Raw genomic sequence first — 22,279 nt, forward strand, 5'->3', positions numbered from 1 at the left:
GAATGAAATCTTCCCATTTGCAATAACATGGATGGATGTAGAGTGTATTATGCTAAACAAAATAAGCCACTCAGAGAAATTCAAATACCATATAATTTCACTCATACGTGGAATTTTAAAAACAAAACAAACAAACAAAGGAAAAGAAAGAGAGACAAACCAAAAAATGGACTCTTAACTATAGAGAACAAATAGATGGTTACCAGAGGGGAGACAGATGGGAGAATCGGTGAAATTGGTGATGGAGGTTAAGAGTACACTTAGCATGATGATCACTGTGTACTGTACAGAACTGTTGAATCTGTACTGTACATATGAAACTAGTATAATGTATATTAACTGTACTGGAATTAAAATAAAAAATTAAATTAAATAATAAAATAAAATAAGTCTGATCATTAAAAAGAAAAATATTTTAAATACGTTTTNAATTAAAAGGTAAATATCACAAGGAGAAGATTGTTTTATTATATGTCTGTGTGTATATTTATTTATTTATATAAGAAATTATGAATATACAAGAAGTCAAACATTCCAATAGAAAGAAACATACAATATGAACAAAAATTAATGAAAAGAGGAAACTTAAATCTCCAAACATCATATTCAAAATATAAATAAATAGGAAGGTCAACTATGCTGGTAAAAAAAAAAAAAAAGACTTTGAAGTTAATCAGTTAGCAGATACTTTTATCTACCTAATGGAAAAGTTTTTAAATTATAATATCATATGTTGGCAAGCTTATGAAATAATACACTGATTCTTCACTGATGAAAACGTTATTTGGTATTATTTTCTGGATGGCAACTTTGCAATATTCTCAATCAAAAGTCCTAATGCTTTGTTACAGCAATTTCTCTTCTAGTAATTTATACCCCCCCAAAATAATTAAAGACATATTTTAAAATTTACCCAATCAAAATAAATTCAGAGTTACAATGTGGTAATCTTGGGATTATATTTTTTTTTCTTTTGGGGATATGAAGAGAAGATTCCTAGCTATCATTTTGATATCAATAACAGTAGACAAATCCCTACAACCCCATGTCTAAGCTCACATATTAGGTTAGAGTTGGACTCAGAAATATTCAACATAAAAGTACCTGGAAGAAGAGACAACCTGAAGAAGGAAGGATGTTGTGAAGGATACTAAACAGGGAAGTTTCTCAGGATGAATGCTGGTGATTTCTCCTTAGGATACAATCTTGGGGATTTTGATTTCTAATTGCAATAAAATGCCAATGAGTTCAGAAGACCAAATATTATAGGGACCTTTTAAATAATGAATGTCTACTGCCAATAGAGCCCTGCAAAGTTTGATGATTCCTTAATAGAAGAGATAATCCTTCTAGAAATTAATGGTCTATTAAATGTGTGAGGAAAGACAAGCAAATTCGAGTTTTTTTTAAATTCATACTCAATTTCATGATAAAGTCAACACATAGCTAACATCTAAAAATCCACAAACTCAGATGTAAAGTTTGTGTTAGGTTTTAATTATTTTATCTCAAATTAATTATTTGCCTAAGCAAGTAATAAATGCTTTTAATGCACAAATGTTTACCAAACTGTTATATTCTTTGATATTCTTTGTCATATCCAGCATGTAATAAATATTTATTGTGTGTTGTATATACTACTCTGAACAACTTGCAATTAAATTATTATTGGTAGACTAAACAAATTATTTTCACTCACAGTTAATCCTTAAATTATTAAATACTTTGTTTCTAAACTGTATATATAATTTATAATTAAATGTATTTGAACAAATCAAAGGCATGGCAAACAGAATACTGTTAATGTTTCTAATAGGCACTTCTTTCCTACACATATTCTTTGAAGATAAATGACTTCAGCATAATTTGTATTCTCTGCTTTAACAATTGATAATCTTGTTTAAATAAAGGAGTCTCATACATAAATGCCTTCTCAAATGCTAATTAATGTTAAGGGAAAATTTTAAAGTGGTTTTTTGAAATTAGAGTCTTTTTTAAAAAAATTGCTATAGATCTGTTTCTGAATAAAATATTCCACATAAAATATTTTTTATATACAGCTGACATGTCTAGTTATATGGTTTATGGTTTATGAACTGCACAAAACAACAAGACCAAATGGGACTCACTGGGGAGGCTGTAACCCACCCAAACCTCTGCTAGGCTAGGTCATGTGGGAGATATTGCATCTATCATGGGATGAAAATTCATGAAATGAGTCATGAATGCTAGAGTTCATCCTGATTTAATGTATTTCTGTGCTTGACAGAATAATTGCAAGCATACTTCATAGAATTATTTTCTGAACCATTTTGAGAATAAGTTTCCAGCTAGATACTCTATCACTTCTTAATATTTGAGGGTCTTTCTACATAATCACCACACCAGTAGAAAATTAACATTGATACTTCACTACCAATTAATCCTCAGACTCCACTCAAGTTTCACTGTATGTCCCCAAAACCTTGAGAATTTCACATTATCTTTAGTTGTAACGTCTCTTTTGTTTCCTTCACACTGAGACAGTTCCTCAATCTTTCCTGGACTTCAGTGACTTGGACAGTTTTTAATATCCTACCAATTCAATTGTGAAGGATGTCTCCCAATTTAGGATTGTCTGATGTGCCTCCTGTTTAGAGTCAGGTTACATTATTAGGAATATCACAGAAATGAGGTGTTTATTCCTCTTGTTGCATCTTCTCAGATGACATACAGTTTTAACTTGGCTCATTGCTGATGATTTCACTTTGTCTATTTCATTAAGGTGGTGTCTGTGAGGCCTCTCAACTATAAAGTTACTTTTGTCTTCCTTTTGTAATAATATAGTTTTTTCCAAGGAGGTTGAAGCTATGTAAATATGCATTCTTCTTCAAGCTTTGCTTTATTTATTAATTTTATCAATATAGGCTCAAGGTCCATATCTTATTTTAATCAATTCATTACTATCCTTATTTTGGTGCTTATACCAGCACATTTTGACTAGTTGGAATTTCTTCATGCTGGCTTCTGTGTACCTCTGTTATGTCCTCATTATTCTTTGAGGACTTCTGTGCTTTATGACGCAAAAAAATTGTCCTGGTTGATGTTATAATTTTCTTGCTTAACCCTTACTTAAAAGATCTGGATACTAGATGTGCTTCTTGCTGTGGGAGTATCACTGCTCCAAGGCTCTCTCGTGGAGACAGTTAAGGAATATTTCTAGGTCTATTTATGTATTTTGAAACATTTATACCACTGCATTCATGTCCAATCCAAAGTTACAAGTTTAATTTTAGGCTTCCTTTTTTCTGCTAATTTTAATATATTTTTAAATTAACTGACCGTATTTAATCTCACATGACTACCACCATCTCCACCTTGGGAATAGTTCCCTTCACCACATTAGTGTTTTGACAGTCTATGGTGAGCTACCACTCTCACAAGAAACACCTGTTCATTGTGCTGGACAATAAATCAAAACTTTAAAAAAATTGTTAAAAATAGAAAGATATGAAAATTGTCTTATTTTCCATCAACATAATTGCTCATGCTGAAAACCGAAAAAAATCTATATGCAAGTTCCTGGAATTAACAAATGGGCAGCAAGTACATGAATTCATGACCATTAAACCAAATAATAGGTTTTTTAACATATCAGTAAGGCCATCAGCCAAAATATAATAATAAAATGTGTACAATTCAAAATTGTAGCAACAGCAAAAATATGATGCTTAGACATAAAGCTGATAAAATGGCTTGAAGTGTTCGGTAAGAAAATGTGAAATTTTGTTCTTATGATTCTTATGTAAAATTAAAAGGCTAAAAGAAATTTTCTTAGGCAGTTCTTATGAAAATAAGGAAAACAAAATGAGGAAATAGAATTTGTTGGGGCGCCTCGGTGGCTCAGTCAGTTAAGCATCCAACTTCGGCTCAGGTTATGATCTCACGGTTTGTGGGTTCGAGCCCCACATTGGGTTCAGTGCTGACAGCTAGCTCAGAGCCTGGAGCCTGTTTCAGATTCTGTGTCTCCCTCTCTCTCTGATCCTCCCCTACTCAAGCGGTCTTTCTCTCTCAGAAATAAATAAAACATTAAAAACAATTTTTAATAAAAATAAGAAATAGAATTTGTCTTTTCAAATACTGGGAAAGATTCTAACCAGTAATATAAGTGGTATGACCTCCTCACAGAGATACATAAATTTACCATGGGACTAGAATACAGAACCAAGATATAGCCTACGAATCAGGATTAAATTATTCATATGGAAAAGTAATTAGATCTCTTCCTGGCCATAAAAAAAGGATAGTTAAATTCAAGATATAAAAACACAAAATCTTGACAAAAATTTTGGAAAAAGAGGTAAGAGAGTAATTTTATGTCTTTGCATAGGAAAGACGAGGGACAGATTTTATGCATTTGTATAGGAAGTATAAGGGTAGTATTTCCTTAACATGACATTAAAAAGGCAACAAATGACATATTTTATTTTAAAAATCTGTATAATGGAAGCCACTAAAATAAATTCAAAGGTGATTCTCTTTTGGGAGAAAAATATTTTAATGACAATAATTGATAAAGGAGTCATCTTAATAGGAAGAAACTCTTACAAATTAATGAGAAAAATTACACATTTACCAATACAATAAAAGCAAAAATGTGAATCAGCAGACCACACAAGAACAAACTGAAGTTTGATAAACATAAAGCTGCTAAACCTTATTAGGAATCAACTAAGTGAGGATCCTGGGTTCTGAAACCAGACTTCCTAAGTTCCAAAGCCGCTCAACCACCTACTAGCTATGTACCTTTCAAGTTATTTCTATTTCTTAGGGTCCTCTTTCCCCAAAATAAGAACAGTAACACCACCTAACTTACATATTTATTATGAAAACTAAACACAAAAGACTAGAACAGCACTTGGCACAATGGAACACCTCAGTAAATATGCCTGTTATTACATATAAAGTATGCAGTATCTTCAATAGAATTCAACACTTTGTGGAGAATGGAAAACTAGTCTGAGGAAACAATAGTCTGGTGGGGATTATTAAAAAATACATGTAACATTTATTTTAAGATTTAAAATATATAAAACTACATACTGTGTTGAACTATGAAAATATAATAAATATATCAAAACATAGCAGCGGAGGATATATAGGGTTAGAAAATGAACTTAAATTATGTATATAGCACTGTATTTCTTTAAAATAATAATAAGAGACTTTGGTAAAAAAAAAGTCAACATTTGTTAAATCCAGATGATGGAAACATAGCTGTCTATTATTCACTGGAATAATCTCTGTGTGTTTTAAATATTTTATAATTTAAAAGTTATTTAATGGGTTGAATGCAGAGTATTATTTTTTATATTCCTGTCAGAAAGATTCTTGCTTTATTTTATAGTTATTCATGCACATATTTTGACTCTGCTATTAAATATAATTCCTTGACAACACACGCAATTTCTTTTCTAAATTTTATCCCTTAGCCCTGAACACAGTGTTTGATACCTAACAAGGATGCAATAAAAGTCTGATGAATGACTGAATGTTTTACTGGGCACCAGACATTTAAAATTTTTAGTACAGACATCTGTAAATCATTCACAAAAACACCTACAAAGGACCTTATTTATTTATTCTAAATACAGAAAACAATCAAATAAATATTTTTAAGTGTTAAATTTCTACTTACAATAAGGGAAACAAAATAATTGTTTGTTCCAGAGTTCAAATGCTTTTTCTTCACTTGCTTTTTTAGTTTAAAACAAAACTAAAGGTTTTCTTTTTTATTTATTCATTAAACTCTATATTATATTTTGTTACATCCTAACTCTTACAAAATCACTCCTAGTATTATAAATAAGTGCTCAGAAATTCTCCAACCTCAACTGAATATCCAAGACTAATCAAAAGGAAATAAATTAGAGGCTGCCAACAATGAAAGGGTTTTTAATTCTTTAGTGAATAATTTATGTTTTCCTCTCAACAAAAGCTAAGAATGTAGCATTTCCCCCGCAGGATCAGGTAGTTAATTATTTTTGGCTCAAAACACTTGTTCATTATTTTATTTTATTATAAGATTATTTGTGCAATTTCTTTGGGGTGGAAGGGCTCTCATGATAGAATCATGAATAACTAATCAGAAACAGAAAGGCCTTCCAAAATAAAACAGATCCTGACCAAAAGCTACTCTTGAAAAAAAGAAACTATGTTCCAGGTTGGCTACACACACACACACACACACACACACACACACACACACGTTTAATGAGAGACACCAAACAATGATCTGACCTGAAGATTTGTTTGAGAAAGAAGGATCTAAGATAATTAATTCTTTACTGTTTTGCTTTGGAGTTTGTATTCTCTTTTAAGTAAAAAAATGTGTGAAATAATCATTTTAGCACTGCACATTTTGAATGAAGTTTATTTTGTTTCTTTAATTTCTTCTAAATGCTTGTATGAACTTCATATTTCTCTCAACTTTTTGCTATATTCCCTTATTAACTTTTTCTGCCATAATATATAGAAACCCTATCTACTTTCTACAAAATTTCTACTAATATTCTCTTTCACATAGTTTAATAGTATCTATTATTATATTTCTCAAAAAAATTACCAGCATCATTAAAAATGTTAGATTTAACTAATTAACACACCATTGCTAATAATCCTGTTTTATTTTTTGTGTTGATTAAAAAAAAAAACTATAATATATAGGCACTACCATCAAAAAATCCCCACTAGATATGAGTATTTTGAATAAATCTGCAGGGAAAATTCAAACAAAGATTAAAAGATTAATCTTGCAAAAATTGAGCTTACATGAACCTTTGTGTGTTCTTTAATAATAAATTACCAACTGCCAAAGGCAAATCTGAATTCAAGAAAGGTGAATGGGAAAAAAATCTAATTCATTTTCCTTCTAATGTAATTATTTAAAATATGTTCAGTCAGTTAAAATGATCTGCAGACTTGTTTTACTTATATAATTTCATTTATATCTTTATTTATTGGATAAAAATATATGTATTTAGCATGTAAACTATATCAGTCACTGTTAGACATTGGAATAGAAAGGTCTGTCTCTGCTTCAAAGGAAGGACAAATGAGCAAGAGTTAAAACTATAAGCTGGAATAGGGCAAGGACTCTGTATTTGATTCACTATTATGTATCTAGTGCCTACTACAATGCCTGATACATAGATAGTACTCGATAACTACTTGGTAAATAAATGAATTAAAAGAAAGAAATATCCAATAAGTTAATGCCAAAGCACTTTGAACAGAGAGAAGAGAGTGACTAATTCTGTCTCTGGCTGTCAAGAGTTGACACTATACCAAAAGTGAGATTGATGTCATAATTCAGTTTGAGAAAACAGAGACACATCCTTGGGGAAAATATTTGTCATATATACCATGTGATTCTACTGGATGTACCAATCACAGGAGCTTGACAACCCCTTACACACACATCTAGCCATCCATAGATGGGCACTTGTCCCAAGATCAGGCAATCAAACCAACTTTGGCAAATTGACTCTATTGAAGGCAATTGACATTAACATACCAAAAAAAAACAAAAACAAAACAAACCAAAGCCAAAAAAAAAAAAAAAAAACCTCAAAATGGAAAAAACCCACCACAATATTTTGATTTACAAAAATTTTGGTTTTAATGAGCTGAATTAGGGATGTGGTAGCAGAGAAAAGATGTGGCAGGATCATTAGAAATTCTAATAAGCCAGTTTTATCTCCATATTTGATACTATATAGTAAGAAGGTTTTATGTGAGGACCTTGTAATAAAACCTAATGAAGTAGTTTATGGGTTAAAAGTCCCTATTTTCTCACAGAATCTTTAAAAACCTTCCTTAAGTATTTGTAACATTTGTCAAAGATATTTTCTCTCTTTCTAATTCACGTGCCCTTGGTCTGGTTGTTCTCCTAACAACCAGTCTTCACAATTCCATCCTCCCATTACAGATTCCATCTCTTCAACATCACCAAATTTCCAAACACAACTCTTATCAAATTATTTAATGACTACTGATTGACTATAGTCATTAAATAAGTTCAAATGATTTAGAGTGAGCATCATCTACTATACTCCTGGTATAACAGGTTTCACGAACTATTTGAAATTTTATAAGCATGTCAAATTTTTAATCACTAAATTTCTCTGTACTTCCATAGATTATATTTTCTCTGTCTAGAACATTTATAATAATACTTATCAGTACAATAATAATTGTCAGGGCAGTTTAATCATTTGTTTCTATATCTAACTACCATATTGGATTGGACAGCTTAAGGGGACCACAATGTCCTAACACCTGAATATAATGCAATGCTTAGCAAATAGTGCTTAACACATGTTTATTGATTAAGTTCATTCTCCATCATAAGGAGATTCAGGGCACTTGAGAGACTTGTTGAAGGCTGCATAAATGAAGAGGCTAACATTAGGACACAAACCTCATTATTTCTAGTTTGAACTTCTTTGAGTATATACCTCACTTTCCAAATACCAACAGGCCAGAGGAAGACTGCAGAAACTAATTCAAAGAGAACATGTAGCAGCCTCCTACTGTTTCCACAGATTCAGGCCATTTGTTACTGGGGTCACAGAGAGGGCCGAAGAAGGAAAATGACTAAGATTATGGCTCTTTGCACCCCTATTTTCCGTCTAGTATTTATATCAGTAAATTTTATATTAATTATGAACAAAAAAAGATAAATTGAACTTTTTTTCTAATTAGTTTTTAGTGTTATAGGTGAGTATTGACCCCAAACAGTGACATTAACCTTTTCTCTGCCCCAACAACCACCTTCCTTTTTCTTTATTACATCTTTTTATTCTTATAAGTAGGGTCCTTTGGGTCTTAATAATATAATTTATACATCCTATGTGTTATCTGAATGCTGGGATATTTTTTCTAAATTTCTTGCTTTCATTAATTTCCAGTAAAAAGGCCTGGATTGAACTTTCATCATAACACACTCCAATTATCTCCAGAGTCTTTGGATCAGAAGATGTTGGTCTTTTGGCCTTTGGCAGATTTATTTTTGTCTTTGGCAACTTGTTGTGAACTTTTGAGTCTATACAGTTTCTCTTGGATACCATTTACTCTGCTATCATTCTATACTTAAAAAAAAATACTTCGCAAAGACTAAAAATATCTTAGTTTTAATTTTGTAGTAACTCTTGAATCATAAAAATGAAAATATATTCAATTTATTATTTGATAAAAATGACTGATGAAGGCATTTATTTCACTAATTTTAACTTTAAAATTTTTAAGAAATTCTCCCATTTTATAGATATAAGATGGCATGATTATTAACAAAATGCAATACATATTATGACACAAAAGAGCACAATTCACTAAAGAAATGTACTCAATATGGGCTGCCTTGGGAATTGTATTGTTTTTTTTTTTTTTCCTATTTTCTATATTCTTGAGTCTCTGGCATTAGAAGTCTTGATCCTGAAGGGATGGCCCTTCTCAGTACTAGATTCTTCCAGGAGATAGAAAATAAATTCCTTGCCAGCACACCTTTGATACACAAACCAATCAATCCAGAGCCTACTCTCCCATTATCTCCGTTATCAAACTGTTACATGTACCACCTGTATATCCCCTTGCCCTAAATACCGTAGGGTCAATTACAAGGCAACTAGAGACCATTGCTATAGCCCAGAGACCACCATTTGAAATTATTCAAACTATTCAATCCTAAAGTTACCTAGCACACCTACCTTCCCCTGTCCATTCCTTCTTGAGAAAAATCCAATAAAGGCTCTGGATCATTTCTCCCCTCTAGGCCTTCTGACTCCTGACTGTGTTTGACCTTTCCCTTATGGCCCTGTTTGGTGACCCCTGCCTTGTGTTTCTAGGGACCTGTGAGTATAAGCTTCTTTAATGATAATAATTTCTGTGTCTGTGTATTTCATCATTCTTGATTAAAACAAATCTTCAGTACCTTTTTAACACAGTAAAGCTTATTAAAATAAATTCAAGCTATTTCAGTAGTATATAGGTGACTAGTAATGGATAACATAAAGAGAATAAATGCATAAGATAAAGGATAGAGAATAAATAATTTCTAAAGTAATTTCCAGTTCTCAGAGGATTCTATGATGATACTACCCATGGTTGGCTCAGAATGGTATCTCAAAAAGTTTGTATATAAAGGCAGGAACATCCCTATGGCAGAACCATAGGATGGTGGCTAACTTAGGTAGCTTGGAAATTCAGGGTGACAAAATTTAGTATTTTCTTAAGGAAAGTCGAATGGCTTTCTGAAAAGGAGGGTATATAAGAGCTAAGCAACTAAAATAATTGCAAACTGTGATACATGAGCTGAAAACTGAGGTCAGCTCTGTACTTTGAGTTCATTAACTCTTGGGAAAGGTTTAATATTGGGTGAATGTAGAAACTGCACCATTTACTAAATTATAGTTAGAGACATCAGTATGAACTCATGTTTACCTTAATATAGGTGTTTACATATAGAAATATTTAAAGGTACTTGCATATGAACAGGTTAGTGTACACATATACATTTTTTTGTTCTGTCAGCTGAGATGATCTAAAAGAAATAATATTTCAGTCGCAAAGAGCACATCTGATCCCTGGATCTTGGTTTCTAATGCCATTCTTCTAAAAATGCCATTCTCCTAAAAATGCCATTTTCCAAGGCTATGTGGAGAAATGGCTGATTCTAAAACTTAGGCAGGGAATATACAAGATGAACCTGAGCATCTTGTAGTTCCAGAAATTAAGAAAATGGATAAAAAAATAATAAAAAGCAAGAATGCCTGAATACATTAAAGGGACAAACGAAGTTAAGTGAAAATACTGATGGCCAAAGCTAGAATAATTTGAGCAAGAAGAAAGTAGTATTGGATTATAACCCAAAGTACAAAATAAATATTCATGAGTCCATACTGAAATAAAAGAATACTTGAATAAATAAATAAATTGGGACAAAGAAACAAATTTCAAGTATTTTATGTAGATACCTATCTTTCAAGGAAATGTTGCATATCTCTCCATTCCTTAAGTGTGGTCCTTGCTTAATGACTGCTTTTCAGAGTATTGGGGGGAAAATAATTTTACAGCAGAGAAACCTAACAATATAGAAACCTAACAATAAATCTGATTTATAATAAAATATATATTTGGTCTTCATTTCTGATTCTGGCACAGAGTTCCTAAAACCCTTAGAATTTCATAAGTGATAAGAGACATAAAGGTGTCTTTTGTTATGTTAATGAAGTAACCTTTGAATCATACTCAAGAATAGGGACTGGTTGCCAGTAAAGCCAACCACATGATTAGAGGGTAGAACTTTCAGACCTACTCCTAGACATCTGATGAGGAAAGAGGGGCTGGAGATTGAGTTCAATCACCAAGAGCCAATAATTTAATCTATCATGTCTATATAATGAAGCTGCTATAAAAAAACTCAGAAGAACTGGATTTGCGGAGTGATGAGCTACAATGGTTCCGTATGCCATTGTGCTCACCCCAAACACCACAGGACAGAAGCTTGTTTGTTTAGAACCTTGCTCTATGTATCTCTGCATCTGGCTGTTGATTCATATCCTTTAATATCCTTTGTAATAAGCCAGTAATCTAGTGAGTAAACTGGTTTCCTGTGTTCCGTGAGCTGCTCTAGCAAATTTATCAAAAACAAGGAAGGAGTTCTGGGGTCTTATGATTTATAGCCATTGGGTCAGAAACACAGGTAACAACATGGACTTGTGACTGGCATCTGAAGTGAGATAGCATCTCTAGGTAGATAGAATCAGAATTGAATTGTAAGACACCCAACTAGTGTCAGAAAAGTGGTTGATGTGGGGGGGAAAATCCATCACATGGTGGAACCAGATTGAAGAATAGTAGTACTTTTGATATGATGTAATGAAAATGACATTTTGTCTCTGTGATCTTCCTCCCTCAAATCCATAACCCCAGTCTGATCATGAGAAAAATATTATATAAATCTTAATTAAGGGACAGTCTACAAAATACCTGACCAGCACTATTCAAAACTGTCAAGGTCATAAAAAAACAAGTGAAGTCTGAAAAAAATGTCACAGCCAAGAGGAGCCTAGGAGACTTAACTACTAAATATAACATGGTATCCTTCATGGAATACTGAAATAGTAATAGCCTGTTAAGTAAAAACCAAGGAAATCTGCATTCCCACCAGATGTGGGTAAGTGTTCCAATTTCTCCATCTCCTTGTCTTGTCTTTTGATATTTTGTTTTGTTTTGTTGATAATACCTATCATGATGAATATGAGGTGATATTTCATTGACTTTCACTTGTCTCGTGATTAGTAATGATGAACACTTTTCGTATTTATTAGCCATTTACATATCTTCTGTGGAGAAATGTCTATTCAAGTACTTACTTCATTTTTTAAAAATTGAGTTATTAATGTTTTGTTATCGACTTGTAAAATTATATATATATAAAACTATGTTAATATTTATGTAGAAGATTGACCCTGTACCAGATACATGGTTTGCAAATATCTCCCCCCAATTCATAGGTTCTTTCCCTCTGTTGATTGTTTCCTTTGCTATGCAGAAGCTTTTTAATATGATGCCGATTTTTTTAGTTTTACATAGGCTTGAAGAAGTGCATTTGTTTGTTTTGGTGAAGCAGGGGAGATTACTTTTGTGATCCCAACAACTCCACTTATTCTAACAACACATTCTACCTCCAAGCTTCCCCTCCAGTATGCCACAGCAGGAAAGGCTGCAGAGGCACTAAGATGCCAAAATGTTAATGCCCTTCGCAATTGTGGTCTCAAACAGGGCCAGAACTCCCAGGTAAGTCACCCTTGTTTTGGGCATTCTCTTCTTTGACACCACTGTGAAATACAAATACCATCATTTTCTATGCATGTCTATTATGGAAGGAATAAAGGAGCTCTTTTTGGAAAAAAAAAATTCTTTGGGAGAAGAAAACTGCTATTTAGCCTTGATATGCTTCTATTAATAACTTCACACTGAGGAACAATTGTTCATGTCTACTTTTGAGACAATTGAATTAATATTTCATTAGTTAGTAGAAGACCTAGATATTGATAGGGAAAATACAATGTTAAAGCTGACAGGGATATTGAGATTTTATCAGATGTTTACTGAATGTATCCTAAATTCAAGACAATTTTCAGTTTATAAATAGATATGATATATTTGCTATGATCATCAGTGAAAGGAATCAAATACTTGTACTACTTTACTATTACATGGCTTCATACAGCATTGTACTACAACTGATGGAGCCAAGTTAGTGTCTATACCTAAAGTTGTTACTTGGAAATAAGAGAGAGGGAGAGAAAAAGAAGTAGAGGAGAGGAAGAGAGAATGTTATTTTTCTACATTCCAGTTATTTCTCATCCAAACATGCCATTCTATAAATCCATATAGTTTTGGACAACATACTCACCTAGGATAAACATCTGATGCCTGGAGATATCTACCAAATAATGCATAAGCTGGGTTTAGCTATTGAGTTTTGATTTCAGAGACATTATAAAATACATTCTATGAGGTTCAGGTTAACCAAAAAGATTACCCAGTGGTTCTTGGATTCTGAAATAAACATACAATAGGCCAGACAGAAATTGTCAGCCTGTCATTATAATACCGGCTGTTAACAACCACAATTAAGGCAGACTACATATCAATTATTATTTGTCTGGAACATCAACTTCCCTAAGCATAAAAGGAAGTGAGGCAGCCTGCATTACTGTCTCCCATCTTCAACTAATTAGTACTGTTTTTAATGGCTTCATCTGCCCAGGATCAATTGTCTAATAGGAACAGTGCTCTGTCAGTTAATAAGGTGAGGAACTGTAGAATGTGATTATGTCTGGCTCCAAAATAGTGCTTCAAACAACACTAAAACAATCATGTGACAGAAAAATAGACTAATAGACTCGGGCAGTATTTTTTGTGTAATTCTTGAAAAACATAGTGTTCCAGTAACATTTATGGAAAAATTAAAAAGGAAAAAATTTGAGAAAGAAAAAAGTAAAGGCATATTCAAACAAACACAAGACCATATATACATGTGCATGTGTACACAGACAAATAGATATATAGTCTCTAAAAACTTCTGTTAAGAGAAAAGCCAGCAGTATTATAAACTGGCATTTAATGACTATTACCAGGTAGTGTTGATGTGATGATGAACCCTATTTTCCAAAATTGCTTTTAGTAAAAGTAAACTATTCTGTGGTTGTGATGATTGTAACATAAACTATATTCATTTTCCAGTCACCAAAATGCCACTCAGTGAAGAAATAGGGACTGATGATATTCACTTTATTCAACTGGCTCTTATCATCTACTATTATACTTATATAACAACTTTGAGTAAATGTGCTAAACAATAGACTGTCTAACATAGGTATACCTAAAAATATTAACTCATAATATTTGAGCTTCCTAAGCTGATGTGGAGTTGGGCTCATGAAATGAACCAAGACAAACTGAGTTGAATGACAGAGAAGAGTTCTTATCTTGAAAGGTAGTATATGCAGTGGCTAAGGGCATGGGTTTAAAAACCATATGACCTGAGCTAAATCCTAACACCATTATGTACCAGCTTATATAACTAGGGCAAGTTAATTTACTTCTCTCTATGTCAGTTTCCTTATCTGTAAAATGGGGGTGATAAAAATAGCATTTTTATGAAGATTAAATAAGTAATTCAGGAATTTAGGGCACAATCTGTAACAAAGGAAGCATTACAGAGAGTTTAGCTATTAAGATTATTAAAAAATAGTTTATCTTAATCAATTAGTTGAGCACAGACACTGACAAAGGTATCTTCTGAGCCAATATCCCATCATGCATCCATTCTGTAGCTTGTCAACAATGCAACAACAGTCTGATTAACTAAAATTTTTACAGCTTGAAATTTGCCATTTCTCTAATACTGTGGTTTTCTAAGTGTTATTCCCTACACAGAAGTATCAGCACTATCTAGTAACTTCTTTAGATATGCAAATTATCAAGTCCCACCTAGGCCCTACTGAATCAGAAACTTAAAGGGTGAAGTCCAACAATCTGTTTTTAAAAGCTCTCCAGGTGATCATCTGTACACTAAAGTTCTAGTACTGGACTAATAAACCCAAAAACTCCAGATGTGTTCCTCCTTACTAAGAGATTAATGAATTCTAAACTACTGAAAATACAGGTTTCTTATCAACTGAATAATATAGTGTTGTTCAAATTAACTTAAATTTTACCCTGAATCCAAAGCTATTAACTAAAACCTCTAGCTCTAGCTTGAAAACATTAATGCAGTCATGCATTAACAAAAATCTAGAAAAAAATAAATAATTAAATTATGAAAAAATCACTTCTATTTTGAGAACTGGGATGAGATATGCTATGCTACATAAATTGGTGTAAATAATTGTCATGAGCCAGCTTTTAATTAACTAATTACTTAATAAACCCAGAGCCCAAGTTCTCTTAGCTTTTATGAAAATATTTAACATTTTCATATTCATGGCTCTCAGAATACACAACCTACTATAGAAATGCTTATGACAATGTGGCATCTGTTGACCATATCTGTGCCTGAAAAATTGCTGTATTTAACCTGAACAGTGTTCCAAAAATCAGGAAACTTCTCACAAAAAAATTAGAAACACTTCCTTTTGAAAAATGATAAGATCTAGGGATACTAGGCTTACTGTACCACAAATCCTCTCTAGGGATAAAAAGCAGCTGCTTTCTGGGGTTCTGAGTTTGATGGCCTCTAGCTTAGCTGAATTCACACATCTTTTCTGTCTGAGCACTGCAGGCATCTGATGTGCTCCATCCTAAAACAAGCCTGACACAGAAACCCTTGTAAATGCCAGATCTTTTCCCAAGCCATCTCTCTTTCCCATTTCTCCACTGGTAACCCACTAAAATCTATCACACACACACACACACACACACACACACACACACATCATCCTAATGGTTTTAGTGAGGGATGAGGAAATAGTGTATAGATAAAGTTTTAAATCTATGTACTCTCATTGCCATTACATAAATAGTCAACCAGTGAGGCTATCTCTCTAGATTGCCTGAAGACTAACAGAAGAGGAAACTGATGCACAACTGAAAGTCTCTTCCTGGAGTCCACATCAACTACTGGAATTGGTGTTCTGACAGTGAAAACCTAGATTTGACCACTTCAGAGTCAGAATTTTTTAAATGAGGTCAGGTAAGTGTAAGAAATGAATTAAATCAAAATGCATGAAGTATAACGTATAGAATTAATTTTTATCAAGTTTTTTTTTCCCAAAAAGAGAATTATTTGCTAGAAACGGCAGTTTAGATATCTCTGGAAACTTTGGTTTTAATACTAGTCCAGCTGTGACTGGCTTTGTGGATTTGAGCTAGTCATTTAACCTCTTAGGCCCTCAGAGTACTCTTCTATAAAATGAGGAGGCTGGGCTCAGGTACCTTCCAGCTCTCAAAGTCTATTCTGTGATTCTAGGATGCTGGGGGCAGACCATTCATTTCAGTTTTTTGTATAAATGACATCCAGTGTCATGAAATAATGTATCAAGAGCAGCAGCAGGGTCTTTCTATCCTGAATTTGGTTTGAAGCCAGCAGATGGGGTTGCCTGAATTCATTTTCTTTCTTTGGTGAGGGGATAGGTTTGATGACCTAATGGGCCTTTTCCATCTCTTGTATCTTTGATGAGGCTACTAGGCCTCTGGGTTGGGAACTGCAAAGAGTTACCGTGGTGAATTCTCCTTTGTAGTGATTTTCTCTTTTTCATCATGTGTGACATTTTTGCAATTGTGCTTTGATTCAGATTATATCCACTACATAGCTCAGTGTGCTAGTGAGCTGAGACTTTGCTAAGATATAGATGCCCAAGTATAGAAATTAAAAATTACAAGCTCAAGTATTGCTGCATGCTGTTTATATGCATTATTTGAAGTAGCTTGTTGTAGTTCAGTGAAGTTCCATAATGGTCATATGAGCTTCAACAAAAATAGTTACATATATTTTTTTCTGTATAGTAGCTAACTGATAAATTACTACAGCATTCCTTTCCCTCCTTTTTTCTTGTTCCTTTGAAAAATTTCTTAGATGCGTATTCCCTCATGTCCATTCTAGGAAATAAAATAGATATTCCATGAAAACTGACTAGTTGTAAAGATAAATTTGCTTACAGCAAAATGAAAAGAAAAAAAAATTAAGTTCTTCCAGGAAATAAAAGTTCAGGAAAGAAGCAAACAAATTGCTAAAACATTTCACCATTAGAAATTATGTCCTACAGCATTCTAAACAGTGGTGAAGAGAAAAATACAAAAAAGATGGGCAATTATACAGAAAGTAAAGCAAAACCATTAAATTTTCAGAGATAGAAAATAGTCTCAATTAAATCTAACTATTAATTCTGAAAAAAATATATATATACATATTGGCTTCTAATTCTGTAAGCAATTTAGAAAAACACTAAAATCCTTCAATATTTCAGAAATCTTGCCCAAACCAACTACAATGCATAGAAGATGAAGTTGAAAGAATAAGAGGGGACACAAAAGGAAAATCTTCAAAGAAAAGGGAGATTGAAAACTTTACAACTATGCTCTAAAATGAGTCACAGGACACTAAACGGACTGAGCCACCCAGGCACCCCAGTTATGAAAAATTCTAGAAATGAGGGGCACCTGGGTTGCTCAGTCAGTTAAGGATCTACTTCAGTTTAGGTCATGATCTTGGGGTTCGTGAATTTGAGCCCCACATTGGGCTCTGTGCTGATAGCTCAAGCCTGGAGCCTGCTTCAGATTCTGTGTCTCCCTCTCTCTTTCCCCCTCCCCCACTCATGCTCTCTCTCTCTCTCTCAAAAATAAATAAACATTAAAAAAAATTGTTAAAAAGCATTCTAGAAATAAAACTTGTCAAAGGATGAAACAGTGGAATTTTTTCTTTTACCACATTCTCCCTTACACTAAGAATGATTAAAACACTATAAATAACTAAGAATTCAGTTCATGCTATTCAGAGGGCATGATAAATGTGTTAATAGTAAATGAACCGAACACAATTTTCAAATACAATTATAGTTACAAATGTCATATTCTATCTCTATAAAAGTTAATTAAAGTTCAAATAGAAAAACAATAAAATCTTTAAAACTCTGTAAGTTACTTCAATGCTAATGTGTGTCAATAAGATAAAAGCAATTTTAGTAATAAGTCTTTCATTAGAAGTAATCTTAGGAAATACCAAGATTGTGAGGATACATGTACACAAATATATCACACACATACCCTAGGATATTATGTCAGCTCACCATTGAAATTATGGTCTGTTACTCTCTAGTTTGTATTAAATGTTGACTTTCATTCTTCTAGCTTTAAGATAGATGTTTCTTTGTTAATGAAAAATATTTTTACTTGAGGACAAACATGAATATTAGAATCAGATTCATTGGAAATAGAAAGTAAAGAATATTAACATTTAAATTAGGCAAATAATATATGCTTGACAAAGAAAGTTTCCAGTGAACCCCTTTGTCTCTATCTGTTTTTCTACATTAAAGTAATGGTCAATAAATGTAATTTCCTATGCCAATGAATATTCTAGATGTTAGTATTAGTTTTATGTCCCCTGGTTTCCTTGACATTCATTAAATTTTGCCAAGGGATTTCATTATTTTACACAAAGATATGCATCAGAGCAAGTCATTGATAGACACAATACATGAAAATTTAGTCAGTTATCTTTATTCCCCACCAAAGAAATCACATTGTCCCAGCAGTGAGAAATAAGTTTCTTCCAGAGCAATAAGGAATCAAATTATACCTAAGTAATTCCATTATAATTTTAAAATTCAAGTCCTTTTTAAATTTTATAGTACTAAATTAAACTATAATTATGTTTAATTAAATTGGAGTCAACATACATTTTGAATTACTAGCTGTATAGAAAATGATAATCCAAATAATTCAGCTAATAAAACCCCTTTCTGTAAAATAAAAGAAAGAAAAGAAAAGAAAAAAGAACAGAAAAAGTGATGAAGAAGAAATAAAACCCTGCAAATTGAGTCACATATCATCAAATAAACATTTGAGAATACGTTAAAACATATCAAATCAAAACTTTAAGAACTAATGCTACAAATAAATAGAATGAAAAAAGATAATAAAATAAGAGATAACTGAACTTGGGAAAAAAGAGAAAAGGTGACAGAAACAAAGATTGAATTCTAAGATAGTAAAAAAACAATAGAGTTGAAAACAAACTTACTAAAGAGCATAGCATAGAATAAAAATGATAAAACAATCAAGAGAGATATAAATATAAAATGGGGAAATAAGTAAAAACGATCAAAGAGAAAATGGCTGAAATAAAGCCTAACCAAAGAAGATCCAATGTATGCATAATTGGAGATATTAAAGAAGAAAAAAAAAAACAATGTAAGAGAAGTAATAGTTTTAAAAAACAATGTAAGAGAAGTAATAGTTTTAAACTGTGATTCAAGAAAATTTTCTATAAATAAAATGAGAAATAAGCCTAAATAATGAAAAAGCTATATTAGTTCCTAGGCTGTATAATAAGTTAGCATAAATTTAGCAGCTTAGAACAACATATAGTTATTGACTATATGTCACAATTTCTGTGGGTCAAGATTTCAGGCATGGCTTAGTGAGTCCTTAGCTCAAGGGGTCACAAGGCTATAACAAAAGTTGAACTATGTTCTCTTCTAGAGGCTCGACTAGGAAGAAAGTGTTGGCAGAATTCACTTCCTTGCAGCTATATCACTGAGGGTCCCAGCCTCTTCATTGCTATCAGCCAGAGATCACTTTGGGTACCAGAGACCACCCCTAATTCCTGCCACATGATATTTCCACAAACATTTCACAACATGACAATTGCTTCTTCAAATCCAGTGGGAGAATAAGAAGTTTCCAGGCAAGATGAAGTTTAATATACCATAACAAAATCCTGGCAGTGACATATCATCAAGTTTGAAATATTCAATGAGTTGGGAAAAAAGTCACAGGTCCCATCCACATTCAAGGGGATGGAACTATACATGAACATGAATTTCAGAAGAGGGTCTATAGAGTCTGTCTGCCACAAAGGCCAACTGGGTTTGAAAGACTTAATCTGTAACAGGCTAAAAATAAGTTAGATAATTACCTCTTAAGATTTTATTTTCATTTTAGAACAGTTGGACCTCAATTACACAGGGGTTAAATGGCTCATCCAATATGCAGTTAATGTCAAAGCTAAGATTTAAATACTAATCTGCCTGATTCCAAGTCAGTTAACCACTGCACTTAACTGCCTCAGATTATTGTTTATTGAGCATTTAGGATGTGTTACAAACTAAAACTCCATTCTTTTTGATATAGTTATAATTCTCTATGGCTATTTAAACATACTTCAGTCCTACTACATACACAATTGATTTAAGAACACTCCCCTCATTTTAGAACAAAGCTGACTTCTCAACATTTTATAGTAACCATTTTATGTAATAAAAGTTAAAGAGTTATAAAGTTGTAGATAGGAGGAAAGTAAAATATCATTGCCAGCTTTTTTGAAAAAAAAAAGCTTAAATCTATATGTGAAAATCTAGAAATTTATGGTAATAAAAACTGAAACCATGATTTAAAATAGTTAATTTCCTGAAATGAATAGTTGCTCTGAAAATGGGTAAAATAATTTTTAAAAGGGATACCACTGAAACAGTACAACAATACAAACAAAATCCCTTTGGCCTCTAAAATAAAATAATGAAGACCAGAAGTGAAGAATTATTGTAAAGCACAAAGATTTTCTCTCAGTGTAAAATCAGATGAGAAGAGTCAAGTGCCATATACATTTGAAGTGAATGAGACACACCTTAGTGATTGTAGACTCTTGTCCTGCTGCAACCTCTGAACAAAATAATGGACATCCCAGAACTAGTCTTGAAGCGACTCAACACCTGGCACTCAAAGGAAATTTTCTAGTTCTTCAGAAGGAAAACAAAGAGAAAACCCAGATATCTGAAGTTAATTCTGTATGATTACTCAAGCTAACAATTACCACAATGACAGTTAATATGGATACTTCTGAAAATGCTAAAGTTAGACATATTCAACATGTACACACACATACACCAAAAATACACTGGATCCAATGCCTTTCAATTCATTAGTAGAGGAAGGTTAAATTCATAAATTAATTTTAGTATATTATATATTATATTATATAGATTATATAATGTCATTGTTAAGTCACTAATAATTAAACAAAAGGCTATGCACACAATTGTGTTCTTAGTACTAATATGCTGGTCCAAAAAGCATGGTCAGTTCAAAGAGGAAAGGGATATGGATCAGAGAAGACATATATAAGCAGACAAGCAAGTTAATGAATACTCATCAGATGTCCCTAAGTCTTTGGAAAGTTATACTTACAAAGAGGTAAGTATTCTGGAAGCTACTTCATGTCAAGATATATGATGAAGAATAAGGTGGCATGGTTTTTATGTGGTATTCTATTAGCCAAATAACATCATAAATACACTATGTAATATAAGGCCTTGATTAAGTTCTGTAAGCAAATATAAGCCAAAAGTAAAGTGATATAATTTAAAGATTGAGAATACGGCAAAATTTAGAATGCATACAGATACACTAAGAGTCTGTTTGTGGCCTCCTTCCTAAGCCCTCCTTCAGAGCTAGATGGCTGGATTATCTACTTTTTATATCTCTTAGTAGAGTATAACTAGATTATACACATACCATCTTTTACTTTATATCCTCCTTATATAATATAAGACTTGGTAAATAATATCCACGAAATAAATGTTTACTTATGAATCAGATTATGGCTTAACACATGATTACTAAGCATAAGGTTTTGCTTTAGAACATCAGATCTTATGCACTAATAATGTACAATTTTAAAAGACTACATTTGAGGGCAATCACAATGCAGGTTGCAGGACAGAATATGCCCTCTCTGCATTCTGGCTTGGAGTATGAGGCCTAGGAGAACGGAGCTATTCATACCTATTTCTTCCAGAATCACCAATAATCTAGGTCACTCTTCTTGGTTTAAGAAGAGTTGAGACTGGTAGAAAGCTAAGCCCCATGTGTTGTTCTAGCTAAAGTCTCTCCACCATGGGAATAGGAAGGCAGGGAAATAAAGGCTGTCCTTTCATCTTTACTACAAGGTGTTAAGGCAGAGATGGAACACGAACTGGGATTCAAGTCTGTGCTTTTCCTTCTGTCCACC

At 32.7% G+C, this 22,279-nt stretch overlaps 1 long non-coding RNA gene across 6 annotated transcripts in view; it reads right to left on the minus strand.

The window, feature by feature from the left end:
- Window positions 1-22,279, minus strand: part of LOC144240231 (uncharacterized) — a 217,160-nt gene that overhangs the window by 189,600 nt on the left and 5,281 nt on the right. For 5 of the 6 annotated variants that reach the window (XR_013337658.1, XR_013337657.1, XR_013337654.1 and 2 more), the window contains exon 2: window positions 20,897-21,008. This is a non-coding gene — a long non-coding RNA (uncharacterized LOC144240231). The remainder of the gene's footprint in view (window positions 1-20,896; window positions 21,009-22,279) is intronic. The other variant, XR_013337652.1, reaches the window with a different exon arrangement.

Source organism: Crocuta crocuta, unplaced genomic scaffold (assembly GCF_008692635.1).
Source record: "Crocuta crocuta isolate KB4526 unplaced genomic scaffold, BGI_CrCroc_1.0 scaffold81, whole genome shotgun sequence".
In the NCBI taxonomy this organism is placed as follows: domain Eukaryota; kingdom Metazoa; phylum Chordata; class Mammalia; order Carnivora; family Hyaenidae; genus Crocuta; species Crocuta crocuta.